This window comes from Mesoplodon bidens (assembly GCF_964165515.1).
Source record: "Mesoplodon bidens genome assembly, chromosome: 15".
Taxonomy (NCBI): Eukaryota; Metazoa; Chordata; class Mammalia; order Artiodactyla; family Ziphiidae; genus Mesoplodon; species Mesoplodon bidens.
The window spans coordinates 1,068,896-1,077,762 of NC_138171.1; positions in this window are offsets into that span (position 1 = coordinate 1,068,896).

Sequence of the window (8,867 nt, forward strand, 5' to 3'; positions counted from 1 at the left end):
AGAATGAGTCACTTTGGATCCGCAGAAGCGGGGTTGAATGTGTTGGGGGTCTCTCTGAGAATGGGATGAACTGAGGGCCCATGCCCCACGAGTGACTGTCACACACACTGTTGTTCACCCGGGTTTTCAAGCTCCCACGCTCTTGGAAGCCCACTCTTAACCCCCCCAACTCCCACCCCTAGGCCGGTCACTTGTGGCTGGACGCAGCGCCACTGCCATCCTGCTCCTCAGTGGGGCCCCCGGCACAGCCAGGAACTCCAGCCCCTGGAACCCCAGAACAAGCCCTGACCTTGGTCAGCAAGCACGGTGGTGGGGGGGGAGGGATGGCTCCCTGCCCAGCTCTCCCTGCTTCCAGAAAGCAGCCCCTGGCCCGAGCCGGGTGTTGGTGCTGCAGATGGAGCTCAGGGCGGGGCTGAGCAGATCCCTGACTGCGGGCACAGTGCAGACTTGCCCGCCTGCAGCGGGAACTGGGCTGTGGGGCGTCCCCTCCAGGGTGAGCAGCAGGCCAACCACAGGGTCCTCTAATGTATGAGTCCCCTGGGGCTGCAGCAACAAATGGGCCTCAAGCTGGCAGCTTAAAACGACAGAAACGGACTCTCCCACAGTCTAGTACCACTGGGACAAGATCCAGTGTGGGCAGGGCCCGCTCCCTCCAGAGGCTGTGGGGGAGGGTCCGGTCCATGCCTCTTGCAGCTCCTGGTGGCTGCCGAAGTCCCTTGGCTTGTGGCCACATGCCCCCAGTCTCTGCCTCCATGGTCACATGGTCTCCTCTTCTCTGGGTCAAATCTCCTCTGCCAACTGCTTATAAGGGAGGTCACTGAAGACCCCCCTGGATAATCCAGGATTATCTCCACTCAAGATTCTTGATTTAGTCACCTCTGCAAAACACTTCCTTGACACTTGTCACATCACAGGTTCCAGGGCCTGAGGCCTGAACTCTTCGGGAGCATATGCAGCCCACCACCCTGGGTGGTGATGGGAATTATGCCACCGAGTGAGGGGCCAGCCAGAACAGATGGGTGCTGGGGTGCAGGGGTGTCCACGGAGGGACTGTGGTGTCTCCCCGCCCAGTCCCAAAGTGGGAGTGGGCCCCCAGAGGGCGCATCAAGGGAGCGTAGGACCAGAAGAAGGGCGACCAGACTAGCCAAGCCGAGTGTGGAGTGGGACCCACTTCCCCGGTGCTGGCGGCCTGCAGACCCCCATGCGAAGGGTCTGGGCTGACCCTCAGAGGCCTCCAAGGAAGGCAGCTTGAGTAGGCAAACAGAGACACAGAACCCCAGGCAAATCTGGATTTCAGATAAACAGTGGATAATTTTTGAACATAAACATGTCCCATACACTATGTACACTGAAAAAGTATTTACTGCTTACCTGAGATTCACACTTGTTGGTGTGTTTTATCTGGTGGCCCTACCCAAGGAAACTGGGTGCCCCCTGCCGCTCTCCTGAGCCGCGGCCCATCCTGGGCCCCCCGGGCCAACCTGCTGTGACCCTGCCAGCTGTCTGTCCCAGGAAGCTGTCCTTTTACACTTGGCCCAGTTAGAATTGCGGTCAAGCCAGAGAAACCTGTCAGCTTGAGACAGGGTAAGGATGAATCCAGCCCCCGGCTGGGGTCAAAGGAAGCCCCCCAGCGTGGTCCCTGAGGGGACCCTCACCCTCTGGTCCCAGTGGCTGTTGTGGTCCAGATGTCAAGGGTGGGGGGATTTCAGCCATACTGCCCCCACCCCTGCAGGTGAGCATTCCTGGGGTGGGGGACACAGATCATTCCAGGCTCATGGACTCTCAGGACAGTGTGAGGACAGAGGTGGGGGCACTTCTCCACTCCCACCGGAGTCTGAGGAAGATGGGGGTCCCTGCCACGGTGGAGGGTGGGGTTTCTCAGAGGGTCTCGGAAGGGGCCTTGGGCCCCCTTCGGGGATGGAGTGATTAAGGCAGCCCCAGGAAGGTGCAAGCTCCTAGTCTGTTGCCTGGCAGGGCATTGGACCTCTCTGCATCCCTGTGCCTTGCTCAGGGTGGGGTTCCCCAGGGCAGAGGAGGAGAAATCCGGACGTCACTCTCGGGGACATGCAGTACCTCCAGGTGTCCACGTGGGGGCAGCACATACAGCACCTCTCCCAGGATTTTTCTGCTGACCTCGCGGGGGGGCGGGGCCCCCACCAGCAGCACCCTGCAGAGCTGGGGTGGGCAGGGGCCTGGGTCTCTGGGCTGTTCCGGGAGCCAAACACACTCAGCGGGAGGGGCTTCAGGGGGAGGGTGGGCACTGGCCACACCTCGGGGCTGGCAGTGGGAGGGGAGGGCTGGGTGGGATAGCAGAGGCCCAGCGTCACACTCTGGGTGTTGGTTCTCAAACCCAGTCAAGGTCAGACACCGCTGAGGTGGTAGCCATAGACTTGGTGCACCAGAAAGGAAAGCAGAAACATTTAAAACTCAAGGTCACACAGCGCAGTCGGCACACATCACGTGGCTCTGAAAACCCCACTGTACGAGGGGGCACGGGCGGGACAAAGACAAGGCCTTGGCGTTACTGGGAGACAGTTTGATCTCGAGGGCCTTCTGGAGGGTTCTCGGTCCCCGGGGTGCCTGGACCTAACTCTGAGAACCTCTGACCTGGGCAGTAGTGCAGGCGGTGAGGGTGCTGGTTCCTGCCCCGCTCCACCCACTGCCAGTGGGGACAAAGCAGATGGTGGGTGGAGGAGCCCCCTGCGGTCAGGTGCTCGCAGGGGTTGCACAGCTGCCTCCTGGCCTGCCTCCGCTGCTGTCCAGCTCCCGGCACGGCCATCGGAGTCCGGGCTGAGGCTGCGCGGTGAGTGGAGGGCGTGGGGGGCCCTCCCTTTGGTCTGGTGGTGGGTGGGGCAGGGGAGCAGGGTAGGGGGCGGGGTCCACTGGGCCTTGGGGTCGGGGCGTCAGCTTCAGAGGCGGAGGGCGGGTGGACAGGGTGGGTGGCACCACAGCCCGGACAGGGCACCCTGGGGTGCAGGCGGGGGTACAGCCTCAGGGCCAGGACTTGAGCAGGGGGCACAGGCCAGCGCTCACACTGGGCCTGGATGCCGGGGCTGCTGCGCAGGACGTAGGGGCCATAGGGCTAGTTCCGGAGCCCAGGCTGGGCGATTGCCCCCTGAAGCTGAGACCCGGGGCCGGGTCTTCCACCCTCTGCTGGGCTGGGGAATAGTTGAAAGCAAGATGTGCCAGGACCCGCCTGGCGGCTTCAACGTGCACTTCGGGCACCTCCGAAAGATTTCTGAGTCCTTGGGGCTGCAGGGTCCTGCTGAGCTGGCCAGATCTGATCTGTCTCCTGCCCTTGTCTCCCCAGGGCTCCCGGTGCCCTCCCCTCAAGACAGGAAGCACCTTCCCTCCTTCCCCCAGGGACCTGGGTGACCCTGGTGGTGACAGTCCTGTGTCTGGACAGCGGCCTCAGACCCCAGGGCTTCTCGCCAGGGAGTGACTGCCCTTGTGGGGGGCAGTGGGTGTGTCTCCTCCTGGGTGCCCTGGTGCGTCTCGGAGTGGGACCATGGGTGTGCCAGGTTACACGAGTGCCCCTGGTGTGTGTATCCAGCCGTGCACACCTGTGTGAGTGTGACCTGGGTGTGGAGCTGTGCACGTCTGCGTGTGGCTGTATGGAGTGTGGGGAGAACGTGGTGGGGGTCCTGGAGCCCACGGGAGCCAGGGCAGCGAATGTGTGCAGGCATGTGTGCGTGTGTGCATCTTGTGCGTGCTTGAGGGAGCACGCATGAGCATGCACACGTGTGCACGAGTGTGAGTGTGTGTGCGCCCGCACAAGCTGTGTCCCGGCTGTAGATGCACTGCTGGCTGGCTGGCTGGCTGGAGTCAGGATTGAGCCCAGGGCGCAGTGGGTGGCTGGTCTCAGGCAGCGCTGGGGAGCTTTCCCGGTCCTGCGCCTGTGCGGGGAGAAGCCGGCTGGGGGGTTGCGCTGGCTGCTCATGACTTCACTGGGGTGGGTCTGGGTGGGCTGGGGAGGAACGGAGCTTGGTGTCCAGTGGAGCTGCTTCCTTTCCTGGCGTCTCTCTTTGGGGGTCGGCTGCGGAGGGCGAGGGCCACACAGACGTGGGCTCGTGGCTGGGAGCCCAGTCGAATCAGCTGCCAGCGCAGAGGTCCAATCAGCTGCAAACCGGGGGCTGGGCCTGGGCTGTGGGCCGAGTGCGGCCGGAAGCAGGGGTGGGGGAGGCGAGAGCTCCCCGGCCCTGCCTGTCCCGTGTCCGCCCAGGCGGAGTGGGTGGGCCTGGAAGGGTCCATGGGGCAGGGACCAGATCGTTCTCCTTGGACCGTCTCTGTGACGATGCTCGGTGAAGTGGCCCCAGGCTCCGAGGCCATCTTCTTGTCAGGGTTGCTGGCAGCTCTGGGGGGCATAGGGGCCGTGGCTGGGCTTGTGCCAGCCCCGAGTGACTGATAGGCCCAGCTCCCTGGCCCAGAGGGCCCACCCTGGGCTCTGGTGACAAGGACCGTGCCAGCTGCTGCTTGAAGCTGGATCTTTCGAGATGGCTGGGGTCCTGGTGTCTGGGGTTCAGCTGCCCAGAAAGTGGGGGGGGAGCGGCAAAGCTGAGCCAAACGGGGAGCTGGAGGACAGAACAGAGGAGGGAAGAGGGACGGGGAAGCGGGTGGGGATCATGCGTCTGAACCCCGCGGTGGGAGTTTGTGAAACGTCCCCTTCCATCTCTGGCCTCTGAGCAAACCTCTTGCCCCTCAGAGAGGGCAGGACCTGGATGGGTGCTCCGCGCACCTTTAGGGCCGGGGTCTGTGTTAGGCGGCGCTGCCCCGAGCCCCGGCTCTCTTGGAAGCCTGCAGCTGCCTCCACTGGCGGGGGTGCGGCCCCTGGGATGCTGGGTGCCTCTGGTGTCCTCTCGTCCCTTTCTTTACTGTGTGTCTCCGGAAACCCAGGGTCCTCCTCCCCAGTGTTGAGGAAGGTGGTACATGTTGGAAATGCGAGATTGCAGAGGCAGCCCTGGCATCGATTCATTTATTTTTACTTTAAAGCGTATATAATGCTTACTCATGCCAGACATTGTTCTAAGTGCCATGCAAACCTTAACTCCGTGAACGGTTGTAACAATCCTGTGGTATCGTTTACGAGGGCCAGAGAGGGCCAGCACCTTGCCCGGTTACACACAGACATGAGCTGTGAAACAGGAGCAAAGACTGCACTATTCTGTGATGGTGTAAAGGTAGATTCTGTCATCAGGCTAGAAAATAGCAACATGGAAAACCCAGGGTCACTTTGTTGAACTCTGATGATGAGCTGTCCTGTTGCCTCTTGGCAAGTGTGCCCCTCACACAGATGCTTGCCCTGCCCAAAGCCCTTCCTGGGGTTGGGGAGAGTTGCTCTCCTGCCATGAAAATTCTCATCCCTTGGCTTGGGTACTATTAGGAGATTTAGAAAGAAAATCCATTTGTTGGCACTATTTTATACTAAGGGGTGAATGGCTAACTCCTGGAAGTATTTGCAACTTGAGAGAAGACCTTGTTAACCTAAATCATGGTGTCTTAACCTCATCACTATTGACATCCAGGGATAGAAAAGTCTCTGTTTTGGGGGTGAGGAGCCTGTTCTGTGCCTCTACCCGTTAGATGCCAGTAGCACCTGTGTCCATCATGACAATCAAAAATGTCTCCAGACGTTACAGATGTCCCTTGGGGAACAAAGTTGCCCTGGGTAAGAATGATTGGCCTAAGTGGATCTCATCTCTGTGGCTGGATGCCAAGAAGGGAGGGGGTCAGTGTGTCTGAGCTGGGGGACTCTCCCATGGGGGAGGGTCTGTAAGAAACCAAGGAAGAGGGTGCTTCTAAGCCAGGACTGGGGTCACCATGCATCTCCCTGCTGTTTCCTGGATGCTGCTCTGTGCCGGGTGGTGTTTTCAGGGTCGCCTCCTTCCAGCATCCCCCAGCAGCCCCATGAGGTGGGAACCGTTTCTCTTCACTCGACCAATGAGGACCCCTGGGCTCTGCAAAGGTCACTTGACCAGCTTGGATGAGCCCGCGGGGCCGCCCCAGGGCTACGCTCTGCAGCACCACCCTGCCTCTGGCAACGCTGTGGGGTGGAGCCGCGTTTGCTGGTGGAGTGATTCATCAGGGTCCACCCTGCCTGAGCCCGTGGTGCTGGCTGAGGGCTCCAGCTCTGTCTAGGCTGATGTGTCCTGGTTTGCTGGTCCAAGAGTCCAGCCTTTCTGTCCCATCTCCCTGGCTTAGTGTGTGGTGACCTTGTACTGGGTGAGGGGGCCGGGGGTGGGGGGGGACTCTGACTGCCCATGGGCCCTGCCCCAGGCTGGACAGCCCTGTCCAAAGCCTACTGGACATCTGGCCAAGCAAGCCGGGCACTCAAGCAAGCTGGGGCTGGCAGTGGGCTGGCAGCCAGGACCCAGATGCCCATGCCCGTGTGTGGGCAGGGTGCTGACCGCTCTGCTGGTGGGCAGCCTGTCTCCACGGCATCGTGCTCCAGCTCACATCCACCCATGGTCTACCTGGGCAGACCCTAAGCCACACAAGCCCCAGGCCGGTCATCAGGGACTCATCCTGGCTAGAGGCTCCAAGCAACATCTAGCTCTAGAAAAAAGTGACTGGGGGCTTCCCTGGTGGCGCAGTGGTTGAGAGTCCGCCTGCCGATGCAGGGGACACGGGTTCGTGCCCCGGTCCGGGAAGATCCCACATGCCATGGAGCGGCTGGGCCCGTGAGCCATGGCCGCTGAGCCTGCGCGTCCGGAGCCTGTGCTCCGCAACGGGAGAGGCCACAACAGTGAGAGGCCCGCGTACTGAAATAAATAAAAATAAAAAAAAAAAAAAAAAAAAAAAGTGACTGTTCACTCATTCAGGGAATGTTGATGAGCAGCTTCTGTGGTCTGGGCCAGGGGCCGTGAGACTGTGCACGAGGCTGTGTGCGTGTGTGTGAGGCTCTATCTGTGTGCACGGGCCCATGAGCGTGCACGGGGCTGTGAGTGTGCACGGGGCCGTGGGTGTGTGCACAGGGCTGTGAGTGTGGCACCATCCTCCTCTTGAGCTCCCTGTCTAGTGGGGTTGGGGGACGACCAGGAGGGGAGACAATAAGTAACCCAGTTTCAGACTGTGATGGGGAACCTGAGAGCTGGGGCTGGAATCATACCTCAGGGGAAATCCACGAGCAGGGCCTCCCTGAGAAGAACCACAGGGACCTTTGGGTGCTAACGGAGGGAACAGCATTCCTGGCAGAGGGAACAGTATATTCAAAGCCCCCTTCACCTGCTTGAGGGTCCTTGAGGCTGTCGTGTGCCCAGGGCACAGAGCTGGGAGGAAGGGACGTGGGGTGGAGAGGTGGGGGTCTGCGACCGCCGGGCCAGGTCACACAGGTAAAGAGGCCATGGCGAGGAACATGGGTCATGGGAGCATTGACTCGGAGAGAGAGAACGCTGGTGGGGCCTGGGTCACACCTCAGAGATGACAAAAGGCACAGCCTCCCAAACAACCCCCCCACCTTCAGCCTGTCTCCACTGTCACAGGCGACCATGGACTCCTGGCGTCAAGGTGTTATCGGCGGCTGAGAAATACAAGTCATCTCCCACGTGCAATTAGCTGGGGCTGGGGAATCTTGTTGAGAGCTCTGATCCTTTAAAAGAAAACCCTATACATTAAATTTATATTGACTTTAGTGCAAGATGTTTAAAAAAAATCAATGCTTTCATATCTTGAATTTTTCCTCACTCCTTTTTTCCCTCCATGAGCTGGATAAATACAACCGCCCTTGCTCCTAATAACGGAAAATTCCTTGGAGGGGGTGGGACTCTCTGTCTGGGTAGGTGCTTCCTGTTGCCCAAATCACAGCACTAAGGCAACAACAGCCCTGACCCAGGTTATGTGACTGAGAACCTGTCTCTTCTCATTTCCCCAAATTGCCTTGTTTCTCAGCCTGGTGGAGGTTTCCCTCTGGGCCTCTGTGGGACCATCTGTTTTTCTGAAGGCGGTGTGGTTGGGGAAGGAGCTTGCTTCTTTTCTACTGGGAGGAAATGAGGTGGTGGTGAAACAGGAAACTCTGCTTTTCAGGGTCTGCCCCCCATGTCCACGTGGTCACTGGCCATGAACTTGAGCATGGCTGAACACCGGGATGTAAGTATCTTTTTGGTGACTGCAGGTGTCAACAAAGCATCAGACGGGTCTGAGCGAAAAGGGGTCCCACAGCAGGGTTCCGGAGCCACCTCCCCCTGGGGACAGCCGGCAGGACCTTGCTGCTGATGGCCCTCGGACGGGACGGACGGCCAGGGGAAGCCTGCGTGCTCTTCACTCGCTCCCCTGTGCTCAGAAGTCTTCTGGTGCCACCGTCTGTCTGTTGTGAAGCTAGAGTCACACCCCCCGGGCTTGTGGAGAAGCGGGTTCCCGGGAAATGCTGAGCCCATGGGCTGAGCCGTGGGAAGGGTCACCACGAAGGTTCCCAAACAGGGGATGATCCGGATGCGCTTCCACGTGGCCTCCGACACCCGCGGCTGCGACATCCCCTGACCTCGCAGTGTGGGCCTCATCTGTGCCAGGCTCTGGGGGACACGACGGTGAGTGAGATGCACCCAAAGGCAGAGGAGCCGGGCCGGGAAGCAAGGTCACAGCCCTGCGTGGTGAGCTCCCCCACGGGAAGGGAACACGCGGGAGTACAGGGGGGCCGGGGGTGAGACTCTGAGCTGGCCTCCGACGTGACAGCTCGATGTCGCCGGTGACGTGGGGGACACAGGAGGGGGAGGAGGCGGCCAGGGGAGAGGGCGGAAGAAGACCGGGCTGGGCTCAGAAGGTTCCGGGGCGGTGCTGAAAGGACAGCGCCCCAGAGTCCTGGTGAAAGCTTCCTCCCCAGACTGGGGCTGGGCGTTGTGTGCATCCGAATGTTTCCACTCCCCTTCTCTGGACCC